We start from the raw sequence: 24425 nt of genomic DNA, 5'->3' as shown, positions 1-24425 counted from the left end.
AATGTTTTTCTCTTGGCACTTTTATAGCAAATTTAATAATATACTAGTTTCTCACTAAATGCTTCTACAAATTCAGGGAGCATTTCAATGCATTTGAAATGGGAGAGAAGCCCAAGGCCACTCCATCATTCGGCAGGAGTACGATGGAGAGCTCCCCCTGTATGAAAGCCTCCCACGGAAGGGAGTCGGCTGCCTCAGTGGGATGGTGCCTGACTCCAGCACCAGAAAGGCTTGAGGTTTAGAGTCTGATTCCCTTTTGGGAGGGAAAGAGAGGGTAAGGAAATGCAGTATTCGTCCTGCTGGCTTAAAACATATGTGGAATCTATCAGGAAGCTAATGCAGCATAAATATCATACGGTCAAGGCTCATCTATTGTTATCTTCTTGAGGCAGACAGCAAAGACACCAGCATGGATGGCTGCATTTATGGCAACATTCAGTTCAGACACAAATGCTACTTCCTAAATTTTTTTGAGTGCTACAGGTAAAGGAAGTGGTTTACATTCCCCACTGTCACACACAGGACTCCATTGTCTTTAACAAAGTTTAAGCAGCACAAAATCTTCAGCACCAGTAAGAAAATGGGTCTCACATTTCACTTTTGCAACAGAGAGTTTGAATTTCAGAGAATAACATACAACAGGACCCCGTCTACATCTCTTTTTCTGGTGGGCAAGCTTGCTGCACTGCAACCATCAGAAAGCTTAAAGCCAGCCTTCATTCTGTATATTAATGCACTCCAGGAAGTCGCAATGTAGATCTGAAGATGACTTTTGAGTGGTATATTTACCATGATGGGTGGGAACAGAGGAGTTCCACTGGCTATTTGGCAAGAATACTTATTTAGCTGCAGGATTTTAGTATTTCTGCCTATTTACTAAATTGGAATTACATCATCCCACATTGCCATACTCTGAGGTTTTTTTCCATCAGATCTGAAGTCCTACACAACTCCATAGAAGGAGAAAACTGAATAAGAAATTTAGGTGATTAATAAGTAACTAAAGGCAGGAAATATAATTAATGTCAATCACCATGAATTCATAGCATCCAGAACCTGTCAAATCTGATACATTTTCGAGAGAACAAATATAGTGAATGCAATGGTGTCACTTTAACTGAGATTTCTGTACAGTTCATGGGCAAGATAACACAGTACTCTGAATAAGAGAGGAGAACTGGAGAGTCTGTGAAATGGATTTACAAGGGGCAAGACAGATGGCATGGAAAATTAATTATGAAAAGGAAATCATCATCACATCTCTGCTCCAAGTGGGGTCCTATCCTCCTTCAATTAAATCAAGGAAACTGAAGATACTCTGCATCAAATTTATTTTCAGCTGTCCTGTCTTCCTCAGTGTAGTACCGTGGATTAGACAGTCTGACACAAATTTTATACTCCTGAAACAACAGCATAGAAAGTAATGGTTGGCAAATCCCTGATGGCACAGGGATGGCAGAACAGTGACCCTTGCTGGGCTGTGCTATGAGACCACACACCAGTTCCTCTGGTGTCCCTGCTGCACGGGCGCTTTTGAGCTGTGAACACAGTTTACAGCACTGGTACTGCCTGGTTGGAGACATCCAGATCCTGCTGCTCAAAATCTACTGCCACTTCTGGATATTATTGACTCATCTTCCTCTCTGTCAGCATTCAGTACCTGATCAGAAGAACTGTAAATTCATTTTTTTTTAGGAGAAATGTCAGTGGCCAATTTCCCAGTCAGTCAGTCATTATGACGATTGTAAATCAAGCTCCTTTATTTCTTTTATACTGTTTTATCGTCCTGTCAACTTTCTAGTCCTGGTCTCTAATTTTTACACCCACATCCAGTGAGTACTTTTCCTAAAGGAGTTTGCTGCTACTTTATGATTCTGAAAGGAAATGACATTTAAAAAACCATCTATTTAAAACTGACAAACAGCTGTTTGATGTGTATGTATCTGCTGGGCTGTAGATGCAGGTTCTATAATGGAAGTAGCAGCTAGAGATCCTCTTGAGATTAATCAGAATTTTTTTTTCTTTATTGTAAAGACATATTAGTCCTAAAGCCTCCTTTTGAATAAGGCAGTTGTGAATTGTGCAGATAGATTTGTCTTGAAATAACCATATTGGCAAATCAGAAAAATACAAACATAACAGAACAAAACCTTTCATTCCACCAAAGATTTTTAGATGAGAGAAGAAGAGAGGATTTGAGTCAGCTATTTCAGAGCAGAATTCATTAACCTTTTTTTTTTTAAGTATTAATTTTTTTAGCACCAGAAATATTAACTTATCATGGATTTGGGAATCAAAATTGACTAGTTCCACAAAAAATGTGTTTGGTATAAAATTTTCAGATTAATTTTACTTGGAAATTGTGGTGAAAAAAAAATCAAGCAAACAAACTTGTGCTGAATATAATAGCAAAAATTTTCATGTAATCTTATTTTCTTACCAGAATGAATCAGGTGATTAATTTGCCTTAGGAAAATGCAATTAAAAATACAAAACCAGACGGTCCTCTAAATCTTGAGAGGAACCTGTAAGAAGTATAAAATCTACCAAAAGAGTTTGCAAGCAGTAAAAATCCTGCAAAAGTGTTTGGCTCATTTATTTATAGCTTTTAGGGGTCTGGAGGTGATGCATAATACTAGAATTTTATATCGAAGAAGGCCTAAAAGGGATCATTCTATCTCCACCAAATACAAATAAAATATTGCTGGCATCTAATCCACATGGAGAATCATGCTGCCAGATCATTAGCATTTCATTTAGTGAAAGTAATGCCTAAATCTGCAGACCCTCTGGAGAAATCCATCTGTTCTCATTAATCAGGGCATCTGTTTCAGCAACTAGCTATTAACAAGAATTCTGTAGTCTGGATGGAAAATCCAAAATCCATTTCTTTATGAACGTGATATGAGGTACCTTGTTTCATCTTTAGCAGATTTTTTAAAAAATCCTCTCTCTTCTTTCTTGTCCCCCTGCCCTGTCAAACCCACAGCTGCAAGTTCTTTACTGAATCGGTGCCTAATGCGTCTGCATCCCAGTGAAAGCAGCCAGCTTCCATCTGGGGGATGAGAAGATGGATGTTTAAGCATCCTTCATCAGACACAGCAGCTCTGAACAAGGGATCTGTGCCTTGCCCGCCCGTGCGCGCACGGCTCGCGCTGGCACGGAGCGCAGCTGGAGCCTCTGCAGAGTTTGTAACAGTGCTAAAGCATTCCTTAAAGTTCCGTAGCCATAATGACACTGGATATTATTTTATTTTGCATTTTATTGAGATGAATGGAGTCTAACACACTGAGTAACAGCTGGAAACAAATAACCTTTTCTTTTGAGGGACGTATTCAGAATGTCTTAACTGGTTATGACTTTAAAGAATCAAGTAATTCATTGTGTGGTCTTTACATCATGCTGTACACGAAAAAATTTTCACCCACTTGTCATCAAGTTCTCTGAGGAGAAGTAAAGTTTTAGCTGGTAAGAAAAACTCCTAGTTTAATTTTATTAAATTAAAAATGATCATTATCACAGGTATGTGGAAACAAAAGCAATTACACCCCCTTTCCACTTTCCCAGCAATAAAAATAAGAGAAAAGAAAAAAAAAATCTGTGAAATCTAGTCTCTGTCTGCTTTCATATGAAATGTAAATTAGTCATGGAGAAAAAAGAGCTGATGCATTAAATTGAAATATGAAACTGTTTCCACCACCTCCGATTATTTTTGTTTGATTTGTTACCCCAGTGGAAATGGTAGTATTATTATTAGAATCAACTTCAATAAGAGGTAAAGCACAGTTGTAGTGACCTGCATACATGCTGGGGAAAGGGGAACTTGAGTTCTAATTGTGGTGCTGAAACTAATAACTTTGGACGCCCCAGGCATTGTGTTCTGGCCTCAGATCAACACCCTATCCCTCTTCAGCATTTGAGTACAAGTGTAACTACATAAGGCACTCTGGGATTTAAGCAGCTGGTTAACTGCTTTGCTGCACTGCAAGGTATTGTTCGCTATTGAATCTTTGAGTAATAAAAAAGACAGATGGAAATAGATCTTTAAGGTGCTGCTGATGCCTGTGTTAGTTTTTGTAATAGGTATAAGAGTATTTGACATAGCAAAAATGAGCATAGATATAGTCTTTTAAATGAAAGAGAAAGAGGCAATCCCTGAAGAGAGCTCTAAAATCTGTCATTTGCCTTGTCCTTGGTGAGCCAGAGATTGGGATTGTGATCTACTAATGGCTACTAAAGAATTTGCTTTATTGATGCTCACCTGATATTAATGAAATTGTTAAATTTACACTATGAACTTTCTCATGCAGAGAAATACAGTATTTCCTAGAGTAACTTTTGTAACTTTCGTGTGATTGCTTAGAAGGACAAAACTCTTTAAAAAAGAAGTGTATCTTTGTATAACAGTTAACACAAATAACTTGATCTTTAAAATTGATGAGTGGTAACAGCTCCTGAAGCCAGTGGAAGCTGTCATTATTCTGCACTGTGCCACTTCAGACCCTATATTTGTCTTTGTTTCCCTATCTATAGAGGTGACAATACCTATTCACCTATCTGGGATGACTGACATCAAAATCAACGCTCTGAGACTGAACAGTAAGATTCCAGGGCACATTAAAAGCCTGCCAGTTCAGTATGCTCAGAAATATATGAAATGTTTGCTTTTAAAAATATATGTATCTGATTATTAACATTTTACATTTTAATAGGAATCATAACAATAGGAATTGATATAACTTCTGAATATATTTGATTTTAAGCAAAAGAATCACAGCAGCGTAACTTCCCTTAACACATGAAATTTCCATGAAAAATAATTCTGCCTAATAAAGCATTACTGAATCCTAGTTGTGAAAATAAACAGGTGTTTCAGATAATATAAAAAGAGACTTAACATCTGGAGAACTCATACTCAATTTACAGGCTAAATATAATCTAGTCTCTTATTTTCCCCATGTATCTGATTATGTTCACAACATCTGTGTGAAATTAAAAGTAAAGACTGAAGAATTAATCATTCCTTGACTATTTGACTGAGAAGAATGCACAGTTGGGTCCCAGGACCAGATCTATTCATTCCTTGCAAAAGACAAAAATCACAACGTGGCCGTGAAAATTCAACACTTTGACAAGCAATGTTCCTCTTAAGGACTCTAACAGACAAAAAAGGGTTAGAAAGTAGGATGTACTAATATTGCTAATACTAATAGGATAATGTAAGACATAGAAATATCTTTTCCAGGTGATTCATAGAGACAAATTTGGAGATGAGGCGTGACTAGAGATTGAGGGGGGTGATAGGGAATTCAGCTTTGACAAAGGAGTTGTGTCTGGCCTTCTTTGTGCTTTACTTGCCCACATATAGGTTGTGTTGTGGATAGCATAATCCTCTGGAGAGGGGCTGTTCCCCCAGTAGTGGAGATTAAGGAAAGAGCATGTTATGAAGAGGCTTTGTATCCTAATAAACAGAAGCACTAATAATCAAATGCACCTGATTACTTTGGAAAAGGTTAAGAAATTCTTTTGGAGCCCAGTAGTAGACCAACATGCAGTGTACCACAGGATGTGTGAACTGGCAGCAGTCACCAAGGAAGCTGCTATTGTCACTCTTCTAGCTGTAAAAAAGATCTTACCAATATCCTTGATAATGCAATAGAAAAACCCCCAAATTTCACTGATCAGTTGGCAAACTCTTCTCAGACTCACATACCCAGTTGCAGTCTTCATCTGAAAGCCTAGGGGAAAAAAATTAGAATAATTACAAAGATATGCAGATTGTTGGAGCAGAGACATCTTTCTGCCAAACATTTGCTTGAAAGTAATTTTCATCGATGTCTAGTTTGAGTGCTAAATCCTAGGATGGAATCTGAAGGGAAAAGATTCACCACACTACAATGTTTAAGTTGAATAGGTAATAATTTCTCTTTGCTCAAGTTAGTGATAGTGCAATTGATTTCACTGGGCCCGTATTTAATTTAATGATGTTTTAGATCAGCTTTAACCCTCTACTGGGAGCATCTAATCTTTAATTCTCTTGTGGTTTTAGTCAAGAGGTGGTGGCATTTCCTTCATGCAATAACTCCTTGACTAGATCTCTCAAAAAATTTCCTGAGTATTTTTGAATTTTGTTTATAATATAAAAGCTATAAATCACTTTTATATAAAATGTGTTGTCTTGAAAGTTCATAAAGCCAGACAGGAAATCATAAGGTGTTTCCATTTGTAATACCTTTGATGGTCATTCAACCTTCTCCTGCAACATTACTCCCTTAAGATAAAAGGAGTTTTTCTTGGTTTTTTTCTCCCCTCCAAAACTTCATTGACAGCTATAACATGCTATAACAGCATTGGTGCCTTTCTAAATTATCACAATTCCTACAGCTGTGTAGGGCTGAGCTGCAAGGTGCAGCCTCATTATGAATTCCCTTACTGCTCTGTCTCACTTCTCACTGAGCTTAGAATTGTGCATTCAAACACAAACTTCTGCATAGATGATCATTCATAAAAACACAATCCAAAGATAATGAAGTGTAAGGTAATTTATTTATTCATATTCAATAGAGACTAAAGCTTATAAATCAACTTTAACTTCGTATAGAAGTGAACTGAATAAAAGTGACACATATATTAACAACAAATTTTTGAATTATGCAGCTTGCCTAGTGAAATTTATTTTCTCTGAGCAGAAGACTAGGTAACAAAACAAAAAAAAATTGTTTTCAACCATGATTATATCAATAGAGTAAAAAACTTCTAACATTCTGTGTTTTTATGTCAGTCCATGCAGATCAGCCACATACTGAGATATTAGATGTTTGCTACATGGGAACTTGTCATTTAAAACAAGGTAAAATGTAACTCAAGAGGTTTGCCCTGCACGTATTTTTTGTTAAAGGCACCTCTTTTCATAATTATTTTCATCTGTAAAATGCTAATTCTGTGATGTTCAGCAGCAGCCTTCTGAAGCTGTGTCTGAATCCTCACACTGCCATGCTCTGGGCGTGTGTTAAGGTTCAAACACACAGTGCCTGGTGTCGGTGCAGCTGCTGCCCCACAAAAGATGGTGATTGAAAAAAAAAAGCCTCAAGAAGCAGAAGAAACAACTGTTTGAGGAGATGGAGACATCAATAGAAGAAGCTTATCTAAAATTAGAGCCAGATGCCTCACTAAGCCCTAGATAACACTTTATTTTATGCAGCCTTTGTTTACCAGATTTCTTCTCTGCATGAATCATAAGAATGTACCTCTGGTTCAGAATAAATGCTACCCAAAGCTAGCAGAGCACACCCTTATTTTCTTTCTTAGTGTAAAATTAATCCCAATAGTTACAGAAGTGCATTAATTTAAATGAGTGAATTTAGAAGCAGTATAACTTAGAGTACACTTTCCTACCTTCCTATCTACCCTGTCTGCTCACCTTCCTTAACGAGTTAGACACCTCAAATTTTAAAGCTCAACAAAAATCCATCACTGTCTGGTGACATCTGTTATATTATATAATTGGAACTGTTTTATGAGCTCTCCAACATTGCATCTGAAATTATAACAACAACTTCACTTCCTCTTCTTTGTGTGTAAGCCAGCCTTTGACTCACATAGCTGGAAGGTAGACTTATACTGTTTAAATTATTCTGGTTAGGACTGTTTTGACTCAGATTCCCTGTCCTGCTCCTCCTTCCCACAGAGGCCAATACTATTGTTTTGAAACTGAAATCCTTAATGAGAAAGTGTTTGTTTCAGTGAAACTTCCAGGATGAAACTCAGACAGATCCTGAAAGCCACACAGACCTGAAATCCTCATGTCCAAAAACCCAGCTGCAACAGGATTGTATCTCAGAGCATATTAGAATGACTGATTTGTCCTCTAAGTTTCTTGAGGTGGAACATCCATTATGCCTGGGAGACTGACACGGTAATCTGATGACTCTTAACAAGAATAAATTCTTTGCTAAGTATGAGGCAGAGGAAATTTTGAACTTGGGCCATTCCTATCTTAGAAAGACCTTTGGTCATCTCCAAAGAATTGAAAATGCTAAAAGAGCCTCTCCTTTTCAGAAGTCAAAGGAAATTACAATATTATAATTATCTGATTTTATATTTGGTCATAAAAATAAAAAGTAATTGAACAGGAGTCTGAAGATGGAACTGGACTGAAAGGGAGAGAGAAATAGTTGAGTGCACAGTTGCAAACTCAAAAACCAGAGCTAATTACTTAATAAGGGTAATAAGCTCCCAAAGTAGAGACACTTAGAGACACTCTGGATGCTGTTGGTAGAATCCCTCTGGAAAATAAAAATTTAAGTAAATAAACAGAAATCAGAAGAACTGGCAATTGCTGATAAATTGGTAAAAAGCGTCAACAGGATAAAAATAAAAGGAATGATAGCAATGAAACCTTGCCCTTGTAATAACAAATATAAATTATAGCAAATAAAACCAGAATGTAACGTGGGCAGATTAGTATAGGAGGAAGGATCTGGGATGGGAGAGTTCTATATAAGAGACAGACTGAACACAATTTAGTACTGGACCACAGGACACCCTCACTGCAAGAGAGACAATGGAACCATTTCAAATAAGGCAAATTTCCTGAGGGAAGCTGCTGTTAGGCAGCAGTGACCAGGGAGACTGAATCACACCCAATGATTTACCAAAAGAGGTGACAAACAGGAGAGAATCCAGAGCAATGAAACAAGAGGGCTGAGGACTTCATAAACCCTGGCCTCACCGAGGTGAGGATAAAATGTGTTAAAAAGAAATCATACTGATTTAGTTTTGTTCAAGGAAATCTTACTGATTTAGTTTTGTTCACCATTTATTTTCAGGCACTTATGTATGACGAAAAATATAAATAGTTTTAAGCACTGGCAGAGCAGCAATGTCTCTGAAGGTTTAATGAACAGGTTAGATGAAAATAGCTGAAGAGGCCTCAGACATATCTTGTCCCACCACTAAGCTGAGAGCAGAGAGAACAAGACCTGAAATTCTCCTCCCTCCAGCCTTACTTTTCCACACATCTGTGCCCTCATGCTTCTCTGGTTTGTCTGCTGAGGAGGTGGCAGTTTGATGGTGAGCAGAAATGTTATGATAGAAAGAGTTAACAAAGAAGACAGAAAAAGAGGAAGGAAAAGCGTCAAAGTAATTCTTCACAGTTATGCTCATCACTTTTTCAAACAAGGATACAGTGCTATTTTTAGCAAAGTTCCTGGAAACACAATATGCTGAATATTCATTATCCACACCAAAAGATACAAGGTGGTGAGCAACATTGTTCAAATCTGTCTTTTCTTTCACAAAATGGATGAACCTTAAAGCCACGTATATCAAGTACTTGAATTTTCTTGTGCAGTATTTTTCAATTAGAGGGGTCCAGACAACTTCCAGCAAATGATGGGTCTCTCTCTGTCAAAAAAAAAAAAAAAAAAAAAAAAAAAAAAAAAAAAAAAAAAAAAGCGTTCATCATTCAAAGTATGTTTTTGTTAAAGATCTAACAAGTCCATGACCTTTTGTTTTCCTGATGACTTGTCTGCCACCTCAGCTGCCAAATAAGGAAGACCTGGTCAAGGACTTCTCAAGGGCATCCAAGTTTCTTGTGTTTCAGGATGCAGGTGGCCCAAACTGGAGGGCAATCAAGCACTGTACTTCTCTGTGAAATAGAGTTAATTTTCCTTGCACTGCTGGACACTTTCATTAAGATTCTTCATCAACTTTCCATTGCTTTCAAGGGAAATAAAAATTTCCATGAGAAGAGAAGTCACTAGAAACACAGATTTCCATCTGGAAAACAATTTCTTTTTCTTCATAAAGGGGCTTGTGCTACAGATACTGCAAAGCAGGGACACAAAGGAAATAATAAAATAGTTGCTTAAGGGATCAGCTATGTAAAGCATGAGGCAGTAGATTGGTGAGGGGAGAGAAAAAGTTTGTCAGTACACAAATAAATAACTTTGTATGTGTATAGGGACTAATCTGACTTTCTGAAGACATCTAACATCTGCTAGGAAGACACATTTCCCAAGTGCTCTCTTAGTTGATGATCATTTTAAATAGATTTTGTGCACATAAGAGTGATTCTGAGTTCACAGCAGCACATCTCATGACTCAATGTGGCAAATAGCCAGATAAAGATCACAGCCTCACTGACAAGTCTCATTCTTCTCAGTCCTATTTCAGAGCTCACAGATACCTGAAATAGATTGCTTTGTATTCAAAATAGCCTGCTGTGTATCACCACATACCTTGGAAAACCTGCATCATTTATAGAATTATAACTAAAAGGCAGAACGGACCATCTTTCTTTGTAGTCATGGCATGATGGTGACATTTCAGATCAGTGACATCTGCCAAATGGCTTTGGATATTTTATCTTTCCTAAAAGATCTTGCTGCCATATTGTGCATAAAATCTGACTAGTGAATATTTTAAGTTTTATGGGAATTCAATAGGAACAAGAGTCATCATTGCATTTTTAGGGAAACCCAGTCTGTGAAGACTAACATCCTGTGAATGTTCTGTGGTTTGTTCCATGCTGCACATACGCTGCTCATACTTCATGCATATTTTCCCCTCAGATTTACCAAAGCTACATGACATTGCTCTGCATGCTTCTTGTTGATTTGTTCAAAAACAAGCAATGAGGTGCATTTTGAGGAAAACTGAGCTATCCTTTGGGTTCCTCAGTTTGCATTTCACCTCACTCCTTGATGGGTTATGTCTACACCAGGAAATTCAAACATATCCAGGAACATCTAAAACATTTGTTGAGCTGTTAGAACAGTCCCAGACACCCTTTGGCACGTTTTATGCCTCCAAAGCTGCTCCTGGGAATGGCTGAGGAGTTCACATATGCCAGAGACCTTTCCAAAAGGCAGTCAGCACACAGCAGCTGCTTTTTAGAGGGATGGGTTCATTTACTGGCCCAGGTGTAAGGCATTCTGCTGCAGTTGGCTTAAGTACTTGGGAATGCTCATGGCACACCTCATGGATCTACAGACACATCCATAAGGAAAAAAGTTAAACAAACAATCAAAATATCAGGGTATTCACCAGACAGGGTGAGGTGGAATGACCAGAACTAGACAACAGCATGAGGGAAGGTACTGTTCAGTCAGATTTTGTCACACACACATCTTCATGTAACACAAAAAGCCTTAATTGCTTAAATGAGGTATCTCCATTCTTCTGGTAGAACAGTCTTAACTCTGTTGTGCTGTTAAAAATGAAAAGTGATACAATCTATTGTTATTATAGAAGTTATTTATATCTCAGTTTTGCAAAGGTCTTTTTTCTACTATTTGTTTAGGTGTTGTTTTCTCCAAAAGTACAGAAGAATTGCCCAGATCTACTCAGTTGAAAGTAATCAAAGTACGTACAATAAGAGAGTCAGAAAATGCAAATAAATACCGTGTTAGAAATAACTCATATATGGTAACAGGAGGGGAAAAAAAAAATTAAAGGCAGGTTTTAGGTACTCCCCAAACAAGGTGAGTCAAGAATTATCATCAATATTTATTCCTAGCTCTATTACAGATTTTCTTGTACCTCACTAAGGTTATTCAAGAGTCTTGGATTTTCTGTTTCCCATATAAGCACATTGATTCTGATGTCACTTACAAGAGGCTTTGGAGCTTGAAATAATTCACGTTTTTAAATTACTTTATCTTCTTCAAATGAAAAGATCCATAAGGACACAAAACATTATTTCAGAATCAGAAGCAGCTTTTGAGTTCTGCTCAACCATATATTGACATGCAAAAAGACAAGAAATTAATAACAGGAAAATACACCTGATACCTCACGTGGCCCAGTAGTAATGATTATTTTATTAGCAAAAAGAGTCAAAAAGTAAGGAAAATTGTATAACCAGTTTGCGTGCATGAATTTTTATTGCTGGTATGATTTCAAATGAAAACACTGTCCTAAGTAAAGGTGAGTAGGAAGACAATTTAACTTAGAATCAGGCAGAAACAGAGAAGGTATAAGGTTTGATAACTGCTCCTTTTATTTTCCCCCACAGGAAACCCCAATTCAATTTATTAATATCTATAATTCATATAAAGGAGACATTTCTTAACATGTGCAATCCAAGAGAAAGGCAGTACTTTTGTCTTCCAAAAAGGTGCTGTCCTTTGAGCCATTATTCCTCCCAGGCTCTAGCAGCTGTTTACACCGTATTTTAAAGTAATCTCTAAGAGTTTCATATAGTAAGAGAAGCATCTGGCCCTGCCAAAAGTTCAGATGGATAGACTGTGAGGTGTAAAGCAGACTTGTGTCCTTATTTTTTGTTATGTAGAAACACATAGGTCATCTCTAACGACTATAACGCTTAGCCTTCAATTGTTTTGCATCGATTTGGATTATTCTGTTGACTGGCTAGTAGTCAAAAGACATATGTAGTCACAAACTGTTAAATTCATGAAATGAGTCATCCCACACAAGGAAGTAGCTGAGTGTGATGAGATAATTTGGCACAGAAATACAGATGAGTCCAATTTGTAGCAAACCAAATTCAGGTAACACTGAACTCTACTTGCATAGACAGGAACTGGAACATTTGACAAAACAAAATTTTTTAATTGGACTGTCCATGTAATCTGACATAAACTGGCATAACAACTCCAGCAAATGTTTTGTTATGACGGTGTAACCAACCTATGTGCTCACTTCCCCAGAGACCACACAGATCGTGCTGTTGCAGCACTGTCTGGCCTGTGCCATGAAGGTTTGCAAACCACAAACCAGAACCCTTCTTTCTGTCCAGGAAAACTGTGTACAGTTCAGGCACTTCAGTTCTGATGCATTTAAGAAGAAAATTTACCTCCTCTCATCAAAATTTCCATGATCATGTTTGAAGTTATGAGCTCTTTGCAATGCACTCAGGACATTAAAGATATTCCTTCAGAAAAATAAAATGCTTATTGTAGAAATAATAAACACAATGTAATTGAAACAAGATTGAAGTAATCAGAGAATATCTGGTGATCTTGATGGCTGGGTAATTTAGCTTTCACCCACTGCCCTGTGAGCAAGGATGGGGCCTTATTTGCAGCTCTATCAGCAGCTGACAAACCTCAGGCAGTCAATATGTGCTTTGGGCTGGTTTTCTGTTGTGTGTCTCCTGACAAAGTGTGTGCTGTGTACCAAGGAGTCTCAGTACTGAACACATTCAGCACCTAGTAGTTATTCTTTCACCTTAAAGTTATTTTATATGACTATGCCTTTGGCAAGGGAGGAGGTGTTTCTCCTTCACTGGGAGAAAACTTCCTTGTTTTCATCAAACTTAGAGGAAGGGATTTGCAAGAAACCCTTTCAGCAGCTTCATGTGCTTCTGGGGCCAGACACAGCTTGTAGTAAGACCTGCATTATGGAAACAGAATTTATGTCACTCCCTAAGAAGAAATTATACATACTTCATCTGGAAAAAACTGTCTGGGTTGCACAGAAATAATCAGAGCAAGCAAGAGGATTGTTTGAGTGTTCACTCAAGAACACTTCTTCATGTACAGAATTGTTAATATTATTTCTATTAGCCAGAAAACTAAATCATATTATTGAACTATGTATGGAACTTTGATGAAGAATTTGGAGGAAAGACATTAATAACTATTTTGACTGAGAATTATTAAAGGTTCATTTTATTTGTACAATTACACAGGAAACATCTGAATTGTAAAGTGTTCTTTTATAGAGAGCTCATTTATTGTAAGCAGATCTGAGGCTCTTATTTTACTCTTGATGTAGATGTCTGCTACAGCAGGCTCCTTTCCTTGCCATATTGAAAGGAGCTGCTGAGCTCAGTGTACTTCACTTTCTTTGAATGGTCACACCAATTTGTGCAGGCAGATCATTAGCATATTATAGCATCACACTGCAATGTTTATGGATGAGATACTATCATTAAAGTATGTGCTATTCTTGTGCAAAAATCAAGGAACTCTGAAGGTTTTATCTCTAACACAGCATCAGAAAGAAGCAAGGGAGAAGCCGGTGATGAAAAATTCAGATCCCATAATGTGGTAAAGTGTCCAGATGGGAAAGCCACCAATTACAACATTCTTCCTGTAGCCTCTTTCCCAGCCTAGCACAGTTGTACCCCATTATCTAGTATATGTCTTCCTTTTAAAAAGAAAAAAATAAATCTAGTATTTCTAGGAGTAGAGGTAAAGATTCCAAAAAGAAGGATCTGAGAAAGTTTTACCTTGAGGGGAGAGGAGCTCTGAGAAAGAGGAAACAGCTGGGATGAATTTTGGGATACAGCTGATTCTATGCAGGAAGGAGGAGACTGTGATGGCATAAGGGAAGAGGTTTGTCAAAGGGTTGAAATGAGCCAGACACTCCTTAGACCAGAGGAGCTGGGCACTGAAGTCAGATCAGATCTCAGTTTGAGTGGTAGGTCACAACAAAGACCAACTCCCATCTTGCCCTTCTCACCCAGCATCAGTGTGTGCATCAGCACCAGCCTCCTGATCCATATTCTTTACAGTTTGAAATTCAGCAAACCCACAGGTCATTCGTGGATTTTCTTATGGTAAAGGTACAATGAGATGCTCCCATTTCAATGGCATTGTTCTACTGTTACTATTGCACTTGCCTGGCAAGAGACAAGTCTAGCAAAACCACGAAGGGTATCCTTAAAAGTATTTTGAATGTAAACATAACTCATTCTTGGAAAAAAGGACCATCAAAGTTTGAAAGTAGACATAAATTGTAACACTGGAATCAACTCTGCTGTCCTTGCTTCTTTTTTTTTTAATCTTACAAAAATAGAGACCAACTTAAAAAGTTGCATCTGGAACTGATTTCTCTCAGTTATTTTCTCTAAGTGTTCAGTTTTTAGCTTGGACCCAGCTGATGAATTATGCATTTCTAAATAACAGAATTACAATGAAGCTGCGTGACTGGGATGGTGGAGAATGGGGGCAGGGAAGCAAAGGTTAAAATTAATATCTGAGGATAAGTATATGTAATTAAAAAATCATGTAACAAATATGCATAAATAAAATAACTGGAGGGGAGAAAAAAAACCAGTGGAAGTCACAAAATATGAAAAAAATAAAAAAGATCATACAGCTCCCTTAGGAATCCTGAATATTAATTGAATCACAATAGTAATAAACTGTAAGTTTTAAAATACTTGTTTCTTGACTCTTTGCCAACAGAAATTTAGTGACATGCCCACCATCTTGCAGAGATCTCCAGAGATGAAAAGACTATAGATGTGCATAAAGTGGCCTAGATTAATAAAATGACACTTCAAAAGCAGAAGTTGGAATATTCCCTATTTCATCTTGAGTTTTGAATAATTCATCACTTTAAAACATGGGGGTTTTAAAAGTTAGATGCAGACTTAGATGCATAATTATTGAATTTCCTTTGATCCACATTGTTAGTTTAATCAGTTACCTAATATTAGGAAGTATGCCTTGTAATTGTAGTTTGAGTTTTCTTACATAATAGAAAAGGAATGGGATGAACAAAAAGGCTTGAAAACAATACTAAAGCATCCAAAGCAATTTTACAAATCTTTTTAGCAGTTCTGTGTGTAAAGTCTTTGGGTTTTCTACATTAGGGATAAGTGGAAGTTAGGTTTTCATGATTCAATTCAATGTGGCATTCTAACTTTGACTAAATCCTTGGTTACAGCTGCCTAACTTGGATGACAAATTTATCTAGAACTGTAGAAGCTACACACACCACTGAAAAAATACAGGTACTGTGTTTTCTTGAAGTTCCATTATCTATTTTGGCATAGTATAAATTAATGGTTTAGCTTGTTGTTACTATGTTAATTATATAAAACATGTACACTTATCTCTATAAAGAAAAAATATTTTAAGATATTATTTAAGTAAGTGAAACTTGGTAAATGATCTTTGTGTTAATATCCTGCACTGTTCCTGTCAAGTCTGTAATAGAAGATGGCTTCTAGCCCAGATAAACTATTTATAGTCAAAGTGGCTTTAATACCCTTAATTACAAACTAAGATTTGTTAATTTTCCCAAACAGATCAGTTTCACAAATTAGAAAAACATGGCTCACCCTCTTTAGGTGTGAGGCATGATTATGAATTGAAGACATTTCCTGCTGCTGAGAACAAAACAAAGCTACCTCTGAAATCTTTCCAGCGCTCAACAGGAGCACAGCAAGGGCAGTTCCAGGACCCAGCAGGGAGCAGAATTCACAGCTGTGATTTCCCAGCTGCCTACAGGCCTTAGGAAGGATGGCTATAATCCTACATCCTCCTGAATCTCATTCAGATAGTGCACAAGACATGGTAGCCCAGGAGCCCCAGTTATTTGCCTCCGTACTTGAAGGCCATAATAAGGTCTGGCAAGGAGCAAAGTCTTATAGCACATTAACATACCATAAGTGAACACAAACCTCTCTTTGGCCCATAATATTTTTCTCATCACCTTTTAGCAGTTTTCCATTTGTAATCAGCTGAAAAAGATGAATTTACAGACTTCTGATTCAAGAACTGCTGTTCTACCTTTGCCCAGTCAGAGATCTAAGTTGTTTAAGAGAGCATTAACTTATGAGGATGTTCTTGACAAACAGTGCTCTTGACAGTGGATGAAAGAAATGAAACTATCCTGAAGAATGCATCTGCAGTGATCTCAGCTTCTGAAAGACATTTCCATTTCCTTTCCAATGTACAATCTATTATCCCCAACCCATAAAACCTCATGGTTCACTCTCAGCTACTTTAATGGAAACACACCTCTTATTTCTTAGAAATATTAGGAACCTATGTGAAATCCTGCCTCATGAAACCCATCAGTTTTGACAATACCTGTAAGAGAACTGAGACTTCATCTGATTCTCCAATGCAGAACACTTTGAAATCAGTGCAAAGGTTGCATTGACTCAATGTCAGTTTGGTGGTGGATCTATGATAATACAGAAGTTCTTTTGTAGTAGCAATGTGTGATCCCCAACAGACTGAATAAGCCCAGAATCCATTTTCAATACATATAAGAACTGTTGTCTTTCCCAATCTTTGCATGGACAATGGGTAGTAGCAGTATGCAGTGAGACACCCTTCCATACCCTCCAACATGGAAACCAGCAGCAGTGTCTACCCTTACAGCAGCCTACCAGGAGTTTTCTTCCACAGCCATGTTTTACAGCTGTTTGAAGCCAACTAAGTTACTGGCATCCACAGCATCCTGTAGACGTGCAATGGGAGTTGTGTGGAAAAAAATTATTCTTTGCCTTGGTATTTGAGTGTCTTATTTGCTATTCCCTTGTTACTGTGTTCTGAGAAACAGTGAATAGTATTCCCCACCCCATCTCCTAATGACATTCTCTATATCATATCTGCCTTTTGTTATATTTTTCAGGGAAAGGGTTCTAATCTATTTTGTCTCTCCTTACACAGAAGCTCCCCATTACCCTTGCTGTCAATCTTTATTACATTTCATTTCCTCTGAAACCTGAAAGGGAGCAACTGTGAAGTTGCACATATTGTTCAAGATGCAGGTGCACTGTGAATTTGAATGGTGGCATAACCATGTTTCCTGCCGACTTCCTTGCTCTTTTCCTACTACATTCTACCACCTGACTTTGCTTTTTTGATCACAATTGAGTACTGTGGTGATGTTTTCTGAGCACGAGCTGAAATCCCTCCCAGACTCCTTCCTGTAATACTGAGCATTCACACATATTTGCTGTGTTTGTATATTTAAGATTATTTTTCCCTGAAAGGTCAAATGGCTTTAATCAACACTGAATTTCCTCTGTTATTTTATTGCCCAGTCATTGGTGTAACCCTCCTCTTTCACAGATGGATCCTCATCTGAGTATGCTGAGTAATTTTCTCTCATCATCAGGTTTTTCCACCTCACTTTTCTTTTGTTTCCCAGGACACCAACAGACATGCAGAACAGCACAGAATCCCTGTGTGGTCTCTTTGATACCTTTACTCCACTAATGTTCTATCCATTAAATAGCTACTAATCCAGGAAAGGACCTTCACCTTTATCCTATGTTAAATTTTAAGTTCTAAAATAGTATTCAATAAGAAACATCAGTCAAATGCTTTTTGAAGGCCTAGATACAGACATAAAAATTGAGTCTGCAAATATAAATCAACTGAATCTTAGTAATATTCTTCACCAAATTAATAGATTTGCAACACACTGCTTCTTTTACAAATGGCATACCAGTTGTTCTATATGCCTAACAATGCATCCATATGTTTTCACGTTTTTCTGGGGTAGGATTTTAGGAGGGCTTTTGTTTTTGTTAGGGTTTGATTTTTGGGATTTTTTTTTTTGCTTGGTTGCTTGGGTGTGGTTTTTTTTTGCCTTTTATTTGTTTGGGTTTTGTTGTTGCTGTTTTCCCCAAACACTAATTTGCTGGGTATTAATAGAAAATTTACTCCCTTAGATGCCATGTGAATGTTTTTTTTAAGTGGTGTCATTTTTACTCCTTACTATTCCTTTGCATTGACATCACTTAAATGACTGTGTTATATAACACACTGACTCTGCTGATATTTCATGACAAACACCACATGATTTTGATAATCCTGTTCTATTTACATTTTCATGTAGTTTTTTATTTCTATGTATTATTTTCTTTCTAATGAAGACTCACTATCATCCTGTTTCAGAAATTGCTTTTTAACAAAATACTACTAATTTTATTTTCAACTTCCAGGACATTTTAAAAATTGGCTACTAATTTGTCTTCTAATTACAGAAGGTCTCAAACCAGATGCATGTGGTGTAGGAGGTCCATGCTGCCCCCTTCACCACATGGCAGGTGATGAAGGACTCAGCACTGTCAGCAATTCTTCTGTCCTTTGACAGGATTATACCAGGAAAGTGATCAATAGAAAAAAAAAGTGGTTTAATCCAGCAGTTAGCAGCAGATGTCTCGAGCAGAACTATAGAGATCCTGTATTCTAGACAAACACCCAGAGAGGGGAATTTCAAAGATTCTCCATAGACAAAAGATTGCAAACAAACAAAAGCAGCACTGTGCAAAGTGACCAAATATTGGCATTTTTCTTAGGAAGGGCTGGACATCTGACTGGAGCAGATTAAAAATGTCTTTCTTCTGAAAGAAAGCCTTAGGCAGGGAATCAGTGACAGACCAGCCGTTGGCAGTCAGAAATTACCAAGTCACAGCACCACAAAAACCCATAATCTGGAAGGGGTGTCCGGCAGCTCTCTGATCCAGCGTTTGCTAAAGCAGAGCCACCATCAAGGTTAAATCAGGCTGCTCATGGCTGCATCAAGGTGCATTTGAATCGCTCCAAGGATGGAGTTCCCACAGCCTCCAGGTTCCCATTCCACAGCTGGGCCACCTGATATGGGATTTTCCCCCACTAATACCAAACAGAATTTCTCTTTTGCCTAAAGCCTCTGGCACGGTTGCAGAGGTTTCAGTGTGGAAGGGGCAGGGAACAGCTGGGGAGAGGCGAGCCCACATTTGCCTGTTGCTATTTGGTGAGCCCACAAGCCCACATTTGCCTGTCTGTGCCATCTCCCTGGCTGTGGAGGCACCACTGCCCCTCGTTCTGCCAGTGCTGGTGGCCCAGCTATGGAATGGGAACCTGGAGGCTCTAGAAACTCCATCCTTGGAGAGATTCAAATGCACCTGGATGCAGCCATGAGCAGCCTGGTATGGTCAATGCTTTGTGTGAGGAGACGTGAATCTTGACTCCATGCTTCAGAAGGTTGATTTTCTATTATTATATTAATATTAAATTATGATATATATTATATTAAAATGATATCTTGAAACTATACTAAAAGAATAAAGATTCATCAGAAAGCTAGAAAGAACAGGAATGGAATGAATAACAAAGGCTTCTGACTCCCAGAGTCCGAGCCGGCTGATTGTGATTGGCCATTAATTAGAAACAGCCAACATGCCCCAATCACAGATGCACCTGTGTCATTCCGCAGCAGCAGATAGTTATTGTTTACATTTCTTTCCTGAGGCTCCTCAGCTTCTCAGGAGAAAAATCCTAGCAAAGGATTTTTCATAAAATATCATGGCTACAGCCTGGTAACTCAGAGTTTCAGGGAGGAAAAGCTCAACAACATTAGCTCTGGCTGAGCAGGAACCTCCACTTGCAGTGCTCCTGCCAGCAGCACAGCTCATCCATGGCTGGGCACCCTCTAACTGAGGTCACCACTCACTGTTAAATGTCCTTACACTGCCTTCTTCCCATCCCATCCCCCAGGAATTTTGGCATCAAACCTCCTCCAGAGGTAAGGCTTAAATTCCTGATTATTAAAGATAACATTATCCATACAGATGAAAACTGGATAAACCTCAAACCTGATTGGTAAAAAAAGCTGTTTAGACCTTCAGGAAAAATTCCTGTTCCTGGCATCCAATTGTGTTATGTAAAATTAAAGAAAAGGAAATTTAAAATAATACAGGAATGCCTCCTCAGGCCACCTGCTTGTGTTCTCCCTCCTCTTACAGCCAGTCACTCCCAAAGCCTGCCTCCCCTGCTGGAGTCCAGATATTCATTTCCCAGTACCAAAAGGCTCCAACAGCCTGGAGTCATAAGGGTATCCTGTGAGAGATAATTTTTTGCTGACCCAGTTCCCTTTCTAAGGTAAGGAAGGTATTACATATACCTGAGCAACTCTGTTGTTTACTGCAAAGCCAATATTATATTTCAGTTTGTAGAACTGTAGTGGTAAATAAAAAGATCTCTTTTTAAGTGTCTTAGAGGCTTTTAAAAAACTAAAGAAATTATGCACAGATTCTCAGTTTTCCAAATTTACTAAGCATTTAAAGAACCATCACACCAAAGACTGCTTTCACATACATAGCAATAGGGGAAAGGAGCAAGAAAGTATAAAAAGATCCAGAAAAAAAGCAGAATTATACACATGAAAATTAAACTGAAAATGAAAATTTTTTGTTTGAAGTCAGTCCCTGGACAACACAGACTGCACAGACTGAACAGCCTGCATGATCTCAAGGCTTCCCTCTAAATAATATTTTTTTCAGTTAAGAGGATAAAAACCTGCCAAAGTACTTGAGAACTCTGTGCTGCCTCTGATACATCCTTAAAAAATTGTTCAAGTAGGGCGATAAATAAATTCAAATCATGTGGAGAAAACACCTTTGTGCTGTATAAAAAGAATCTTTGTAAGTAAGAGACTTTCTACTCCAAAAATCATGTTTTCAGGATCAATCAAAGATCCCATGGAGAACAGTCAAAATTGTGCTTTGAAGAAGTGTTTGTCGTTTACTAGGTTTTGTAAGAATCAGCTCAAGAAGTAACCTGATTACAACTGGACAGAACCTAGAAAAATAAGTAGGGAAAAACCTTGACGCTTTTCGAGTCAACCTTCAGCCATCTCTACTCAGGTTTTTTTAGGTTTTTATTTCTGTCCAGCTTTGAACATGCCATTCCATATCCAAAAACTTGCTATCCACTAATGCATAAGATGTATTTTGTTACCAAGTGTCTATGCAAATCATCTTAAGATAATGAGGAGATTTAATGCACTCATATTAAACAGACAGACATTCACAGCAGTTCTTACAGGAAAGAACTCCTAAAAGAAGGCAAAAATATAAATTACAAAGCAATGATAAGAGAAAATAATCTCAGTAGTACAGCAGCCAAAGACTGATAAACAAGAACAGCCATCGCATTGTCATATACAAGATGTTCATTACTCATGACTCTGAGCAATAGGAGATCATTTTGCATATTTATTAATTCTTGTATTACAATGCTAACAATAAAGTGTGGTGTTTGTCATTAAATGCTAGATATAAAAAAGCAGGCAGAATAAATTACTTTAGCCTCTGTACATGACTAGAAACTCTGTAGCACCAATAAATAAGTGCTTGAGGGACATTAATTTATTTTCATGCGCAATTCTCTTGTATTCACGTCACATTAATTCTTTGTTTGGACAGGTGAGTAGCTGGAGCTGAGGGAAATGTATAATCCCAAATGTCATGAAGACTAGTTTGCACACTGATGGGCAGAAGATGTGTAAGTAAAGGTTTATATAATTTCAATGTCCTCTGAAACCAAATTATAGCCCAAAGTATTTCCAGGACATGGGGGCTGGAATGATGTACCAATGTGGGTCTCTAAAATCTAACGACATCTTTTAATATACCCCTCTGGCCTCATCTCCTAATGACAAACCACTGGTAGTTCTTCCTCCAGACATTTAAGCACAGAGACATATCAGATGAAATACAGACTTCTAAAGGATCAACACTGGGAGCTGGTGCACATAATCACCAAAAAGAATGATTTAAATCAGCCCTTGGATAACTGTTGTGTCCCTCTCCAGCCCATGAATGACTTTCTTCAGAAACTTGTAGCTCTTCTTTTCCAAATGCCCATTGGACAATGGGTTTTTTTCACCTTCAGTTTTCACTTAGTATAATAGAATTTTTGAATCATTTAGCTTGGAAAATATCTCTAGCAGCATCAAGTCCAACTGTTAACCCAGCACTGCCAAGTGCAGCACTAAATCATGTCCCTGAGTGCCTTATCTGCATGTCTTTTAAATGCCTCTAGGGATGGTGCCTCAATCTCTTACCTCCATGGGCAGCCTCTTCCAATGCTTGACAACAGTTTCAGTGAAAATGTTTTCCTAAGATCAACATAAACCTGTCCTAGCACAACTTGAGTAAATCCTTCAAACCTGACAACCTGACTCACCAGTACATATCCATCTGTACCCTACAGAGGAAACAGTGAATTGCACTGATAGAAGACGTGCTGAGCAGATCCATTAAAAAATGACCTTATGAAGACTAGCCTTCATCACATAGTCAAATCCAAATCATATACAAACACTCCACACATGCAGATACATACATTTTCAGAATACGTTTTTGACCATAAATAATACGCAAGATCTCACTATTTTATGGAGGAGGTTTCATCAGGTGACCTTGACAGATCCCTCACAAATCAAGCTGGATAACAAAACAAAACAGAATCATACAAAGAAAGAAAAAAACCCAAACAAACAGACCAAAAAACACCTTTCCAAAAAACCCCAAAGCCACAGAATCGAACCTCAGTGTATCAATGAATGATGCCACCTTGCTTTTGCAGGAAGGCAAAGGTGTGTAAAACAGCCAGCCATGTCAAAATTTTGCCATTCCAGCTTTGTACAAGCACATTGTTGTGGTTCAGTTAATATGGTAACTGTAGAGCCCGTGCATTCTCATCACACTAACCATTTTCAGGCCCAGAGTAGATGCTTATAACCTTCCCTCTTTGCCACAGGTTGAAATGTCTGTAATCCAATCAATTAAAGTTCTAATGGGGGAAAGCCACAGGTCAAAGCAGAAAATCATATTGGGTGAACCAGAGTAGCTTAATGTGGTCAAGTGAGACACGTTCCTGCTAGAATCATATTGACATGTTCTTCCAAGGTATTCCTTGCCTCTCTGGCCCCTGTCCCTTGACACATGAACAAATCTAGCCAATATTTGGAGTAAATTCCCACTATGACCCTGTTGTGTCATTCTGAACATGCATACCCACAAGTTGAGACAAGAACAGTGGCACTTACAAGAGCAGAAAGGACAGACTGAGACCTCAGTTTATGATCAACATGGGTGCCCGGGAGGAAAATTGAACAGACCATTGGACTAAAAGCTGGGAATGCTGCTGAACCACATTCTGACACAATGTGTCTGTCTTGGACAAGCTGCTGAAGCTCTCTTCCTCCACGTTCATTTTCTTGTTGCATTCTTCAGTCACAAGAGGCTTCATAACAGACAGCTGTGCCATGGAGACAGCTCCTAACTGCCCATGAAATGCCAGCATTTGTCACAAACAAACCAGAGTTCAGCCCACGTGGAGCTCTTCCCTGTGAGATGAGGTCAAGCCAGACTGACCTACGCAAGTTTTAATTCTGATGGATTCAGAATAAACATTTAATGTTATGCTACAAGAAGAGAGAAAAAACTTGGGTAATTGTGAAGATGAATGCTTCCCCTCTTCCACAAATGTTAAAGGACCCTACTCTACACACAGCTTCAACCCTGTGACCCATCAAGCTGTTTTGGGGTATGGTGTGTCACCAGTCCTTTGCTGTAATGTACCATAGTTGTAAATATATACATACACCCATTTCAATTTAATCCATCTATTTAGATCCCCAGAAAAGGCACTTCAGAGACAGCAGCTTGTCCTTGAATGTGCAGCACTTCATCACAGCTCCATTTCAGCCTGGAATGGGACTGAAAGGCCTCACTGGTGGCCCGGAAAGGTCCATGAACAGACACAGTACAAGGAACACTTGGCTCTCTGCAGCTGCTTTATCCAAGACCCCAAGCAATCATTAAACTATTTTCCAGTGATTTAAACTCTCAGCCTAAATACTCTGCAACCAAATTACAGGATACAGAGAAGATCAGGAGAAACACAACTGCTGCTGCTACCATAAATCTG

Source organism: Onychostruthus taczanowskii, unplaced genomic scaffold, assembly GCF_017590055.1.
Source record: "Onychostruthus taczanowskii isolate IOZ18803 unplaced genomic scaffold, ASM1759005v1 scaffold1, whole genome shotgun sequence".
In the NCBI taxonomy this organism is placed as follows: Eukaryota; Metazoa; Chordata; class Aves; order Passeriformes; family Passeridae; genus Onychostruthus; species Onychostruthus taczanowskii.
This window is presented reverse-complemented; position numbering follows the sequence as displayed.